This window comes from Meles meles, chromosome 11 (assembly GCF_922984935.1).
Source record: "Meles meles chromosome 11, mMelMel3.1 paternal haplotype, whole genome shotgun sequence".
In the NCBI taxonomy this organism is placed as follows: domain Eukaryota; kingdom Metazoa; phylum Chordata; class Mammalia; order Carnivora; family Mustelidae; genus Meles; species Meles meles.
The window spans coordinates 97278905-97292231 of record NC_060076.1 but is presented as its reverse complement, the minus strand read 5'-3'; the positions used below and the strand labels follow the sequence as shown (position 1 = coordinate 97292231).

Genomic DNA, 13327 nt, shown 5'->3' with positions numbered 1-13327 from the left:
CAGCTCAGGGACCACAGTGCTGCGGGAGGTGGGAAGTCTTGACGTTCTGCCACGATCAGAAGGCCAGAGCAGGGCTATCCCCCTCCAGATGCTCAGCGGCCCCACAGACGCCGTGCCCGTGCCCGTCTCCACCACCATGTCGGAGCCCAGGCCACCTGCTGCCGGAGGCAGGCATCGTCAGAGGTCTGTGCTCCCGAGCAAGCTCGACGAGCAAGCTGAAGAAAGTTCTAGAGCTCAGCAATGCCCCTCCACTGTGCCTGCAGCTTAGAAGAGCCCAGGTGACACACTGTTCAGAGTGCTGGGTGATGGGGTTCCAGCCCCAAAGGGCTCAGAGTCTCCCGGGGCACGGCCAGCCCTCTGGGGGTTTGGAGGCTCTCCAGGCGACAGGTGCGGCCGAGGGGGATTTGGGGGCTGCAGAACCGCTGCTTCACGCCGGACACCCCGCACCGAAGGTTCTGGGCCTCCCCGCCGACCCAGACAGAGCCGGCCCCGGGCGGCGGGCAGTCACACGGCTGGGGAAGAAGCCACAGCATTCTGGGAAACCCCCACCCTGACGGGGACCCTCACCCCGGGTCCTCGGACACAGTCCTGCAGGTGAGAGCGTCGTGCCCTTGGCTGCCTTGTCAGCGCTGCCTGCGGCCCCCAGCCACGTGTAGGAAGCCCGTGTTGCCACACTTCCTGACAACGGGCTGAATCATGAAAGAAAGTTCCAGAATTCCCAAACCCTTCAGTACTGTTGCTCTTGGGCTGCCTTATCTCTCGCCCAAGTAAGCAGCACAGAAATTCCAGAAACAGGCAAACTGCAGGCCTGCAGGGAGAGGCGGGGCTGGAGCCTCAGGGACAGGGACGGGTGCCCAGCGGGGTGGTCCCACCTGGCAGCACGGGCCTCCGTGCCCCGTGTCACAGGCTCCCACAGCCATGGCCTCTCTGGGACACCCGCCCCTCCGCTCGCCACACAGGAGCCCACGGTGCACACTCCAGGACCGCATGGCGAGGAACACAGCATGTCATGAAATCTGCATGATTTCCTTCTTTCTGCCTCCGTAGGAGTGTTCCGGCTTCAGACGTCCCTTTCTACATGGGCAGGACCTCGGATTCCAAATATCTTGAGAAAACGATGTTGGATTTATTTTTATTATTGCAGAGCCATGAACAAGTATTAAGGTTTTCTCCATGAGCTCAAAATCCTGAACGAGACAGTAGCTGATTCTTCCAGAAACCAAACCGAACCAAGTACGCTTACCCAAGGACTCATCTGTGAGTAACTCTCTCCAAGGCTGTTCCCTCGGGACCATCATCGGGCAACACCTGGACACCACTCCAGTGTCTCAGACTCACTACTGACCGGTCAATGAGCTGGTGTGTGTGTGTGTGTGTGCCCCTGCAGCGGCCCCTCCTTTGCAGCCCGATCGCTAGTGCTCTGCGTGGTGCATCTGCGAACCCCAGACGTGCACCCGCGGCCCAGAGTTCTGCACCGGAGCAGCACGTCCAGCCTCGTCCTGCAGGTGAGCCAGCAAGAACGAGGACGGTTGCCAGACCCCTGTGCAGGCTCTGTCTCTGCCACCCGTGCCGACCCCAGACGGGCTGGAGGAGCATTTCTAGGAACTGGACATTTATGGGTGAAAACTGTGGTCCTAAAAGTTCTGTTGCAAAGGACAAACACAGGCATGTGGGAAGGGTCCTGGGTGCTCTCCGGGTGAGCCCAGCCCTGGGCCCCGTGTGGGCGCATGGATGGACGGGGTCAGCACCGGGGAGGGCACAGCCACAGACAGTCCCCAAATGGCCCATAGCGGCAGCAGCCCCCATGTCACCATCTGCTGCAACTGGTGAGGCCCCAAAGCCAAGCCACAGACACCAAGAAACCATGGCCCTGTTCTCAACCTGGAGCAACACGTTCGGGTCCTTCTCATGAGAAAATAACCCTCTCACGCATGTACAGGGGAGCCAGAGTCACCCAACAGATGGGAATGCCCTCGGGTGGAAAATGCCACAGGCCAGTCTTTCCATCAGGCCAGGTGGCACATTCTTTCCTGGAGAACCATTCTGCATGCTCGTACCCTCTACCAGTCGGCCGGCTGGTGCAGAGAATGCGCTGACGTCCGCCTCACAGTCCTTCTTCCCCAACTTCAGACATCCAGACCTCATGATGCAAGTGCAAAAGGAAGGCGTGAAGATGAGTGATGCCTCTGTTTCTCACATCCAAGCACGCATGCACGCACGTCCGTGTACCGTGGGGATGGATCAGAGTCTTTGCAAATAAAGGCACACGTGGCTGCCGTGATGCCCGGCCGCCCAGTACAACCACCCTCGATGGCAACGTGGCCAGGCTTTAAAGACGTGCCATGCGCTCTGCAGTCCTGCTCACCTGTTCTCAGCCTCGGCTGCTGCACTCGTGGGGAAAGTGCAGAGGTGAGCCGTCCGCCAGACCACATCTGAATGTGTGGAGACAGCCTGAGCATCTGGGGGCGCACCGAGCCTGGGCGGTGGCCGGGGGCACGCGGGAGGACCCCAGCTGCACCACTTTGGGCAAGCCGGCCAACCTCTGGAGGACCCCCTCCTCGCGTGGGGACCGACGTCCGGTCCTAGCGGATGCTCTGTCCTGCCTTAGCTCTTCTCCCGTCTCAGCCCAAGCAAACCTCATTTCACCCCGATCACTCTAAATACCAGAAACTTCTCTGGGCAGAGTCCAAAGGTGCATCTCGCTTTTCCTCTAAACTCATGTTACTGCCCCCCCACCCCGGGAGCTGCTGCTCGTAGTCGGTGACTTGGCTTCCGGACCCCACTGCGTATTTGCACGTGTGCCGCGCACCTTCACGGGCAGACCCCCACCTACATACGGTGAATTATCAGTGTGCCCCGTCGTCGCGTGTATGCGTGTGTTTTAGCAAATGCATAGAGATACACCGCATCTCGCTTTTTCACCAACTATAACTTGGACCTCCTTTTATTGTGGTTACAAAGAGCCCACATTTTTTAAAAAGACCACCACACGGGGGGTTCGGCTGCGCGGACAGAACACCAGTGCATCAACCAAGCCCTCTCCTGATATGCGCTTCCTTTTTCCTTTCCTTTCCTGTTCCCCACCCCTCCCATTACCAAATGAAATGTTGCAATGAATTACCGTATGCATATACATTTTTTCACTTTTGTGACTCTATAGGTGTAAAGAGTTCCTGAAAGTGAAACTATCTAGGGGACGCGCATGCGCCTTTCAAATTCCAGAAGGCGACCCTGCCTGCGCCCACCGTGTGAGGGTCCGCCTTCCCCACGCCTGGTCCCGGAGCGGGCGCTGCGACCCACCCGCACGGCAGAGGCAGGCACGTCCAGCACAGAGGCTCGTTCGCCTTCTCAGCACTTGTCTGTGTCCTCCGTGGAGGCTTCTACTCGACTGTGTTCATGTTTCTCACTGATTGAAAAACTCCCCTCGCGTCAAGACTGAGTCCTTCACCACGGACTGAAAATAAGCGTCTTTCACGGGGTTTTGCCGCTTGTTTATATATTCTTTATCCTTTGTCTAGAGACTTGCTTAAAATGCTAGGAAATGGCACTCATCTCTCTGTTTCCTGGTTTCGTATCGTCTGTTATATTTAAGAAAGGAACTCTTCACACCGTAATTACTTAAAAACTCGCCTGGGCTTTTCTTTTATGATCTTGCTATTACATTTTCATTTTCTGCTCAGCCTGGAGCTTATTTTGGTCTAAGAAGTAAAGCTTTTCCAAGGTGACTAATAGCCCACGCCCCTTCCCCAACTGGACAGGAGCGTCCCTGCCTGCCTCGGGCTGACGTTCCGCACTTGGGGCAGGTTTCTGCACGATCCGATGCACTTCTGCTTCAAGGTCCCGGGGGTCCTGTCTCCCCCCACCTGCCCTGTGTTTCATCGGGTCCCTGGGTCTTCTCATGGTGAGGCCCAGAGAGTCCCCTCATGCTCTTGATGGCAGCATAGAAGGCCACCACGAGGAGGGGACCGGCTGACCCACCATGTCCCACAGATTCGTGTGTTGAAGTCCTAACTTCCCAGGACCTCAGAATGCGATTTTATGTGGAAAGAGAGTTTTCACCGAGGTGATTAAGTTTGAACGAGGCCATTATGGTGGGTCCTAATCCAGCATGACGGCTGTCCACATGGGAAGGGGAAGACACGACACCGAGACGCACATGGACGGAAGAAGGTGTGAGGATAGAGGGAGGAGACTCCGTCCACAAGCCGGAGAGAAAGGCCTCCCTGCGGACAGCTGATCTCAGACCTCCGGCCTCCAGAATCATTATTTAACCCCCGAGTCCCTGGTCCTCCATTCCAGCAATCCTAGCAAACCAATACCATTCCTCTACGGAAGGATACGCACGCGGTTTCCGGAGTTTCCAGAAGAGACGAGCTGGGAGGGTTAACTGGCATGTGTGTCTCTGGCAACACGGGCAGCAACTTGGTGGGAAACCCCGTGTGACTTTCTGCCTTCCTTCTAGAGCACGTCCTTTCCCGGGAGCCCTCGAGTGGCCTTCCCTGACTGGACCACTTCAGTCCCATGGGCACTGCAGACGTTTCCACAATCGGACGCCACTGAGTTGGAAAATTTCTCTTCTCCCTGATCCATTCCATGGGTTCCCTCCCAGCTCCGGTGGCAGGAACGCCCATAGGGAGCAGCCACTCTTCCCCTCACGGGGCAGCCTGTGGCGTAGACAGTGCCTTGGGGCACCCTCTCAAATTAGCTTCCAAGTGGCTCTGGCTCGCTCTGGTGGTGAGCTTGGAAGTAAGCTTAATGTGTGTTGAAAGGGGACAAAAACATGAAAGCAGGGCACCTGGGTGGCTCAGTGGGTTAAGCTGCTGCCTTCGGCTCAGGTCATGATCTTGGGGTCCTGGGATCGAGTCCCGCATTGGGCTCTCCGCTCAGCGGAGAGCCTGCTTCCCTTCCTCTCTCTCTCTCTGCCTGCCTCTCTTGTGATTTCTCTCTGTCAAATAAATAAATAAAATCTTTAAAAAAAAACATGAAAACATCCAGTGTTCTCGTATTAACCCGTCACTGGTTCAAGACTGGTTGTCCGATTCCGATTGACTTGGCTAAATTTCCCAGACAAAGCTATAAAGATAGTAACGACATGGCGCACGGAGCTCACGCCCAGTCCCCCTGACTCCTTGGGCCTCCCTGTGTCATGGGCAGGACTCTCCACCTCCCGGCTACCCACGACGGCAGACCCCTTTGCGCTCCTTATCAGAGTAGCAGGTAAGAATCACGGGTCCAGATGAGCCACACAGAGATCTGAACCCAGCCACACCCTCCAGCAGCTGGACAAGTCACTAGACCTTCTCAACAGGTGCACTGGAAGGTCCCCAAGGTCCCTTCTACACACGTGCTTCTGAGCGAGCTCTGCTCCTGGGCCGGCCATGTCCCAGTCGTCAGCACGGACACAGCAGGGCAGCCCTTTCCTTGGACACACTTCCTGCCCGAGCCCCAGGGTGGCTGGCCCAGCTGCCAGGACCCCGGCGAACCCCAAGCTGCCCGGCCGGGAATCCAGCCTGTTCCGGTGAGCTCCCTGCCTTCCTCCCCCCTGTCACAACCCACAGGGCTGAGACCATCAGCTGATCGGGGTTGCGCAGAGAAGGAAGTGGTGGAGTTCCTCTCCAAGCCTGTGCAGCAGCCGTACATGCCGAGAAAGGCCGGAGGAGGCATGAAAACGCAGGACAGACTGTGAGTCCGTAACCGTGATGGGAAGCGAGGGAGGCTGCAGCCAGGGGGCTGCAAACTGCTGCCGACCCCAAAAGACAAAGAGAGATGGGCTCAGCCTGGTGCGGGGGATGGGGTGGTGCGAGTGGTCCCATGGATGTGGTGCCCTGGGAATGCTGGAGGCCGGGGAGGGGGGGGCGTTCACTGCAGCTTTGTTCATAAAAATTAGGGGGCCGGTTAGCGGGCTTGGGGAGAGGCATGCGTTAATATAGTAACAGAAATTGGTGGGGTGGTGGGGGGGCTGAATGTCCGTCGGTTAATGAGCTTATTTTCTAGTCTACGGAATAAAACGCAGTGATCACGGATGGGAAGACCTCCCCCTACCCGGGCATGTGGTTGATTAGAAAAAGAAAGTTGCAGAATGATATTGGTGTTAAGAAAACACACACACAGGAGCTGAGGTGGAAGAAAACACACCTTCCTCCCACAGAGGGTGGGCTGGGGCACGGGGGCCGGGCACGGAGAGTGTCAGGGTGCCCATCAAATACGAATTCTTCCCTGATGGACACGTACCAGGGCATGTCATGCATTTAACACATTAAAAAAAAATGCTACAAGTTTCTCCTAAATTGGAGGTTAGAGAAACTCACTTTAGAAATAGTACTTCCTCGCCTGTGACCTGCTTGGGAGTGCGATTACTAGCCTCCCCCAGACTGCGGGAGCAGACTCCCAGAACCACTCGTGTGGGGCAGGCGGAGAGGGCCGCAGGCCAGGAGTGGGCACCGCACGCGGGGACCCTGTGGTGCGTCTCCATGGAACCCCGTGGTCGTTGCATTCCCAAAGACAGAAACGGAAGCTTCGAAACAGAATGGGACTTGAGCCCAAAGGAGCCCGGGCCCCTACTTGCAACCCCTGTTGATGAAGATACTCAGAAAGGCACATAGCAATCAAACAACTCAATTTTTTTTAGCATTTAAGGTGAAAATAACCACAGCATGCTGCCTCCACACAAGCAGCCCCCAAGGGTCTCACGAAGGGGCTGCAGGAGGTCACCACTCGTTCCACAAAGTGGTCTTCAGGAGCCCCATCCCAAGATGCTCCAAGAACCAACACGCCTCACGGCCACAGACGTGGGAGTGCTTTGACAGGTCCCCTCCCGTCTACCCACGAGTGTCACCTGCCCCCGGCTCCCCCGCCCCCGCCAACAACCACCTGCTCACACAACCTGATTCCGTCTAGCACCTTGTGATTTGGGCAAGGAAAGCTTCCCTGGGAATATGACTTAAAAATCACATAGCACATGCTTCAGGACCAAGGGATCCAGGCCAGGCACCTGAAAAAAAAGCGCCATGGGCTCCCCATTCCCAGGAAAATACTCATTCCCATCGACTGGGTAAGAAAACACAGGGTCACTGCAAATACAGAGAAGACACTGAAACTGGTATAAAATGCAGGGACTAGAGTGAAATAAGTCAAGCAGAGAGAGCAAGTATCACATGGTTTCACTTATTTGTGGAGCATAACAAAGAACATGCAGGACATGGGGAGATGGAGAGGAGAAGGGAGTTGGGGAAATTGGAAGCGGAGATGAACCATGAGAGACTGTGGACTCTGAAAAACAACCAGAGGGTTTTGAAAGGGCGGGAGGTGGGAGGTTGGGTGAGCCTGGTGGTGGGTATTAAGGAGGGTACGTATTGCATGGAGCACTGGGTGTGGTGCAAAAACAATGAATTTTGTTACGCTGAAAAGAAATTAAAAAAAATATGCAGGGGCTAGGGGTGCCTGGGTGGCTCAGTGGTTTAAGCCTCTGCCTTCGGCTCAGGTCATGATCTCAGGGTCCTGGGATCGAGCCCCGCATCAGGCTCTCTGCTCAGTGAGGAGCCTGTTTCTCCCTCTCTCTCTGCCTGCCTCTGTGCCTACTTGTGACCTCTCTCTCTGTCAAATAAATAAATAAAATATTAAAAAAATATGCAGGGGTTAAAACTGGAATCACTATATCTAATATGTGTATTATATACAACACAGTATATTTATACATATTTATTATAATATGTAGTTAATACAATTAGTATAGTAAAAATGTAAATAATGTGTATATATACATATATGTAATGTATATATATAAAAGATATATATATATAATACCTAACAAATAAAAAGGTTTGAGGGACCATTCTCAACAACCATTATCATGGGCTTTCAGCGGGTGCACCGCACGTGAACACTGCTGATCAGATGTATGCTAAGACCCCAAAGGGTAGAGCAAAGTCTGAGAGGCACTTTGCAAAAGCGTCTGTAGTGAAGCTGTTCCCCTGGACAGGCTTCCCTTGCTAATATGTGGGCAGTAAGACAGGGAAAGGCATCAGACTTGAGCAAGGAGATGAAGGGTTCCAGAAAAAAAGGGAAAATCGGAACAGATCAATCTCCTGGCGTATCTGGTGCGACAGAAAGTTGGGGGGGGGGGAGTTGGTTGTGCGTCAGAGAGTTGGGGAGATGTCGTCACAGGCAAAGAGCCTACTGAGAAGACATCGAAGCAAGTGTTTACCCAGGGAAAACGACCAAAGTGTCCAAGAAGTAAACTGGAACCACATGACACAGCTCGTTCTACAATCACTGTGATCACAATCCGTACCGAATGGGCTTCTTAGCCCCAAACGACGTCATGCTGACCGTGGGGGGTGCGGGTCTGGGACTGCCAAGGGCTCCTCTGTCAGAGCAGGAAGTTGATAGACGCTGTTGAACACGGACACATCAAAACCAACAAATGAGCATATTACCAGCAAATAAGGTGGAGAATTCCACAAGCAGCAGCTAAAAGGATGCAAAGCTTGCTTAGGGGAGCAGCGCCAGAGGCTGGGAAGGCATTGCTATAAATTAGAATTTCATAAAAGCAAAACTCAACTGTGGCCACAGCAGAACGCTTCCACGACACGTCAGCAGAAGCAGAGAGCTTTAAGAAGTTATCAGACTGACCAGAATGCAATGAAGATTTATCAGTTAAGACAAACAGCTGTAGTGGGAAAGCAGAAGGTCACATGCTAGACAATTAAATGCTCTTTGTAGCCCCACAGAACACAGATAAACAAGCCAATATCTAAGTTGTGGGTTTTCCTAAAACTGGGTCCTGGGCCATCCTTCCCCACTCCCCCACTCTCACTATCTCGACCATGCCTGGGCCCATGCCTCACTTACCCTCCAGCCCTGGGTCCCCTCCTGTGCTCCAGCACAGCCCTGAGAAGGGGGTAGCGCCCTCTCGAGCCTCAGGAACCTGGACCCCGGTGTCAGAGGGAGGTGCCCCAGGACAGAGAATGCTCTGACCAGATACCATCCATCATGAAAGCTGCCAGTTCGCCCTCCTTAGTAACTGGGGTGTCGCTGATCTTTGTTCAATACTCACTTCCTCCTCTCACCATCAGCCTTCGGCAGCCTCCAAAACCCATTTCTGGTGGTTTCCAGAAATGGACAGATCAAGAGAGAGCCGTTTTTGATTCCTTAAGCCTACCGTAATGCAACCTCAATATTCTTTCCTGTACTGGTGTCTTTGGCCTGCATTTAAGATTCCACTTCAACGCCCTTTCAAGACCCATAGGGCAACCGACATAATAAATTTTTAAAGGCAAACAATTTCCAAATAGAAACTATAAGCTCATAGAAAATGTGCCCACTAAGAGGACGCCCAAATGAATGAATGAACTTCTCCTTTCAAATCCACCCAGTCTAGTTTCATCCTAGTCTCAGCCCCAAACAAAACAAAACCAAAAAACTGCTTTTCCAAGCGAAAAGAACCAGCTTGTTGAAACGCAAGGCAGAAGGGCAGGAGAGGAGACGCGGTTCGCTCGGGGGCTCAGCTCCAGTCTCTCAAGAAGACTGCCTTTTGATTCCAGTCACTTTGAAAGAAAATAAATTAATGTCCAGTGCAGGGCTATTTAACAAATAACTCTCCCCCAAGGGCCCAACTCCACTCTACCCCGAAACCAACCCAGAAGGGGAAGAAAATGTTCAAACTTGCAAATGGGGCTGGGGGGGAGAAGGGGTGAGGAGGAAGCAGGATTAGCTGGGATGGTAGCGAGCACTCTGCCACTCCGTAGACCCAGAGGACGGACAGAGGACAGACGGCGAGCCTGGCGTGGAGGGAGCAGGAAGCCGTACTTCTTCCAGAGCCACACTGCAGGGGTGAGGGCTGAGGAACGGCATTGCCCTCCTGCCTGTGTCCTCCGTCTCAGGCCCTCCACCTCGGAGCCTGCTGCTGGAGAGCACTGTTTATCGGGAAGGGGGAGGCGTCCGATTCTCACCGGGATGTCTACTGTGACTGGGCTCACTGAACTTTCAGGTGAAGTCTTGCTACTTCTGACTCCCTGGAAAGAGGCAACTGCCCTTCTAATCACAGAGGGTGTGAGCTACTGTGAAGTAGAAATGCAATTTATTTCCGGAAAGTAAACAACAACCCTGAGGGGTCTTAAAGAGTTCCTTAAATCCTAATGTGCAAAAACTCAGAAACAAGGTTTTGAGGTGAGTTTTAGGGAACTCACTTGGTGACAAGATCTGCCCGAAACGGACACACAGCTATTTTTAGTCTGTTTATTCCACTGAGCGAGGCGAGTCACCCTGTGGGTGCAGGCATATGGACGGGTGGATTGTAGGAGCGTGCCCGGGGCAACATCTTTCTAGACTCGGAGAAATGTTTCTCTCAGTGCTGAAATTCAGATTCTCAGTTTAAATTCTAAATCGTGAAAACCCGCAATTGCAAAACATAGCGGCACCAGGGTTTTGGAAAATAATGACGGACATGGCATGTGCTGCTAAGTAAGAATGTACCAAGAAGTCTTTGGTGTAAAAACAGAGAAATCAAAAAAAAAAAAAAAGGACAAGAAGATTAAAATAAAATAAAATAAAAACAGAGAAATCAGACCCATGCTTAGAATATTAAATATGAGCCTGTAGAAGGCTAAAGAGAGTTATTTCTTTAGTACAGATCTAGCAGTAAAAGTATCTGCCAATTTCACCCCCTGGGGCAGGGGGAGACCTGAAGTACACACACCAGCTTTTCCCACTTAGAACCTTACAAGCACTCTAGTTAGTAGGCCTATTTCTAAACTCCTGCATCTGAAAACACTCCAAAGACTCCAAATCCATTTCCATCTTATTGCAAAAGTTCTCTAAACACATCGAACCAAAAGTATAATGGAGATGGGACAAAATGGCTCGATAAGATATTTCTTTTTTTTTCTTTCTTTCTTTTTTTTTTTTTGGCCAAACATCAGGGTGTGTTTTATTGCATGACGTTTGCATAAGAAAAAATATTTTTGAAAACTGTAAGGCATCATGCAATCATCAATAACCTAATTATTAGCTGTACACTTAGGATAGATGGACATATAATCTAAAATTTAAAAACGAGTTCCAAAATAGTACATAAAATTTAACATGATGAGCTTTTAAACATGGTTTGCGATAAGATATTTCTAACAGACAAGATTTCTCATATAGAACACGTAACACTTTACCAGTTTTTCAACGTTTTAGCTCAAGGATATATATATTTGTGCCCTATATGGACTTTTTTTGAGGGGTGGGGTGGACAGCAGATTGATGAGTTTAGCTGCTTTTAACTAAAACGCTGCCTTCCTAAAAGATTTGAATGTGTTCTTACTAAAACAAAGACTTCAAACGCTAGAATCATTTGCATTTTTTCCAGGAATTCCAAGTCATCACAAGATGAACTCCTTTTTAACTAGAAAATTCAGATGTGGGGCATCTCCAGTTCCTAACTATGGCCCACAGGCTTCCAGGGTTTAGGGAAAAGAACGCCTGCCAGTCAGGGTTTGCTAGGGAACAGTGGCATCTTTGGGGATTCAGGCAAACTGATAAAACTAACCTGCAACACTTTCCAGCGCAAGAAAGAGTCAAACAGCAACTTCTCCAATGGCGCTCTTTCTAGTTCTCGAACATTCTAGGGAACCAAAAACCCAACGGCGTTTGTACAAGTATGTCGGTGGGCTTAACGTTTCGGAGCCATATTGCCAAAACGATACTTAACTCCAACTTACAAGCCACTACACTTGGCTCTCCAAGTTCCTTACTGCCTAATTAAGTTACTTTACCACGAAAACGGGTCACCACGCGCAATCCTGCTAAATTTTGGTAATGGCTCAGAAAGTGTGGTGTTTTCCTGCAACTGCTCTTTCTGTAGGAAAAGGCGGGGATACATCAGGCGCTCCGCAGGCGCCGGTACATCTGCACCTTGGGTCCTCCCATAAAGCCGGTGGAATTTTCCAGCGGATCTATAAAATGGCCAAAGGACAACGTGCGCTTTCTGGCGCCGGGGAGCCCGGCCCACGCCTCTCTGCTCCGGAGGCTCCTGCACCCCCGCGCCGGGTCCCTTGCTGCCCTGGCAGGTCCGACCCCAGGATCACTCATTTGGGACAAAAGCAGCACCTACCGTCTTGATTCTTAAGGGTCAGTCAGATTGTCCCTCCCTTGTCAAGGCGGAGGCCGGAGCGCACCTGCCTGCGGGGAGCCTGGCACAGACCCAGGCCCAGGGGTGGGGGGTGGGGGCGGAGGCCGCATCTGGGCCGCTGCCTTCCCCCGCAGGAGGGGGCCCGCGGGCTACGGTCCCGCTGCGGGTGGAGCGCGCGCCATACACCTACCTGGGCCAGGTGAGCCGAGGGCGGGGCGCTGGACGCCGGGCCGGGCCGGGCCGGGACAGGTCGGGGCACAGCGCAGGACCCCCTGCTCGCTCCTCTTCGCTCCTCCCGCCGCTGGAGTTGCCTCAGCCGCCCGGCGCGAGGTGCTTCCTCATTTTGGGCAACTTCCTTAACGCGCCCAGCCAGGCCCTGCACTTCCTCCCGGCCGCCGCGCCCCAGGGCCCCGGGCCCGCCCCCCGCCCCCCGCCGGTGCGCCCCAGTGCCCTGCGCAGGGATCTCGCCCCTGGCGCCCCTGCGCCCCCGGCCTGCCCTGCCTTCCTTGCACCCCACGCCCCTGCGTCCAGGACAGGCTCCCAGTGCCGCTAGCGCCCCCAGCGCCCCCGCGCCCTGCCTCCCAAGCGCAGCAGGCCCGAGCCAGGGGCCTTCCTCTACAGACAAGGGCACAAAAGGGCCAAAAGGATGCTCGGGCCGCCTTGCCAGCTGCCACCTGGTCCTTTGAAGCACCAACAACCCTAAGGGCTGTGGCTTGGGAAGAGAATTGGGCTCAGTGCGCGCTATATTCCCAATCACCAATCCTAGGCGCTCCTGCTGACCTGTGACCACAGGACCCTAGGCAACCCTGTCCGAGGCTATCGGTGAACGCCAGACTTCCCTGCGCACGTTTGGATGGCCCGGCATCCCCAATGCCGTGCTTTCCGGGGGCTCTCTTGATTTCAGGGCTCATGACAGTGAGTTTAACTTGCTTCCTTGCACCCACAACTAGTCCTCCTGCCTGGAGGTAAATAAAGGAAGTTTAATATTTACTGTAGTATTTAAAAAATGTTTTAGAAAACACCTACCTGGGCCCCTGTCCCTACCCTCTTGCCTCGTTCTTCTGTTGAACATCCCTCTTTACATTTTTCCCATAAAGCAGTGCTGGCCCCCGGGATTCTTGGTGACAGCGGTTGGCTGTGGGTGTTTTTTTAAAAGGCTGTATCCTAAGCAACCCCCCCAACAAAGTAAAATCTATCATGTGTTATATTATA

The 13327-nt window shown here is 53.1% G+C and overlaps 1 protein-coding gene across 2 annotated transcripts in view; it reads right to left on the bottom strand.

Moving 5' to 3' along the window:
• Positions 1 to 12511, bottom strand: part of SYK (spleen associated tyrosine kinase) — a 70177-nt gene extending 57666 nt beyond the window's left edge. Inside the window, exon 1 of one of the 2 annotated variants that reach the window (XM_046022492.1) lies at positions 12306 to 12511. The gene's annotated coding sequence lies outside the window, so the exon portion shown is untranslated. The remainder of the gene's footprint in view (positions 1 to 12305) is intronic. The other variant, XM_046022491.1, reaches the window with a different exon arrangement.
• Positions 12512 to 13327: the final 816 nt, after the last annotated feature.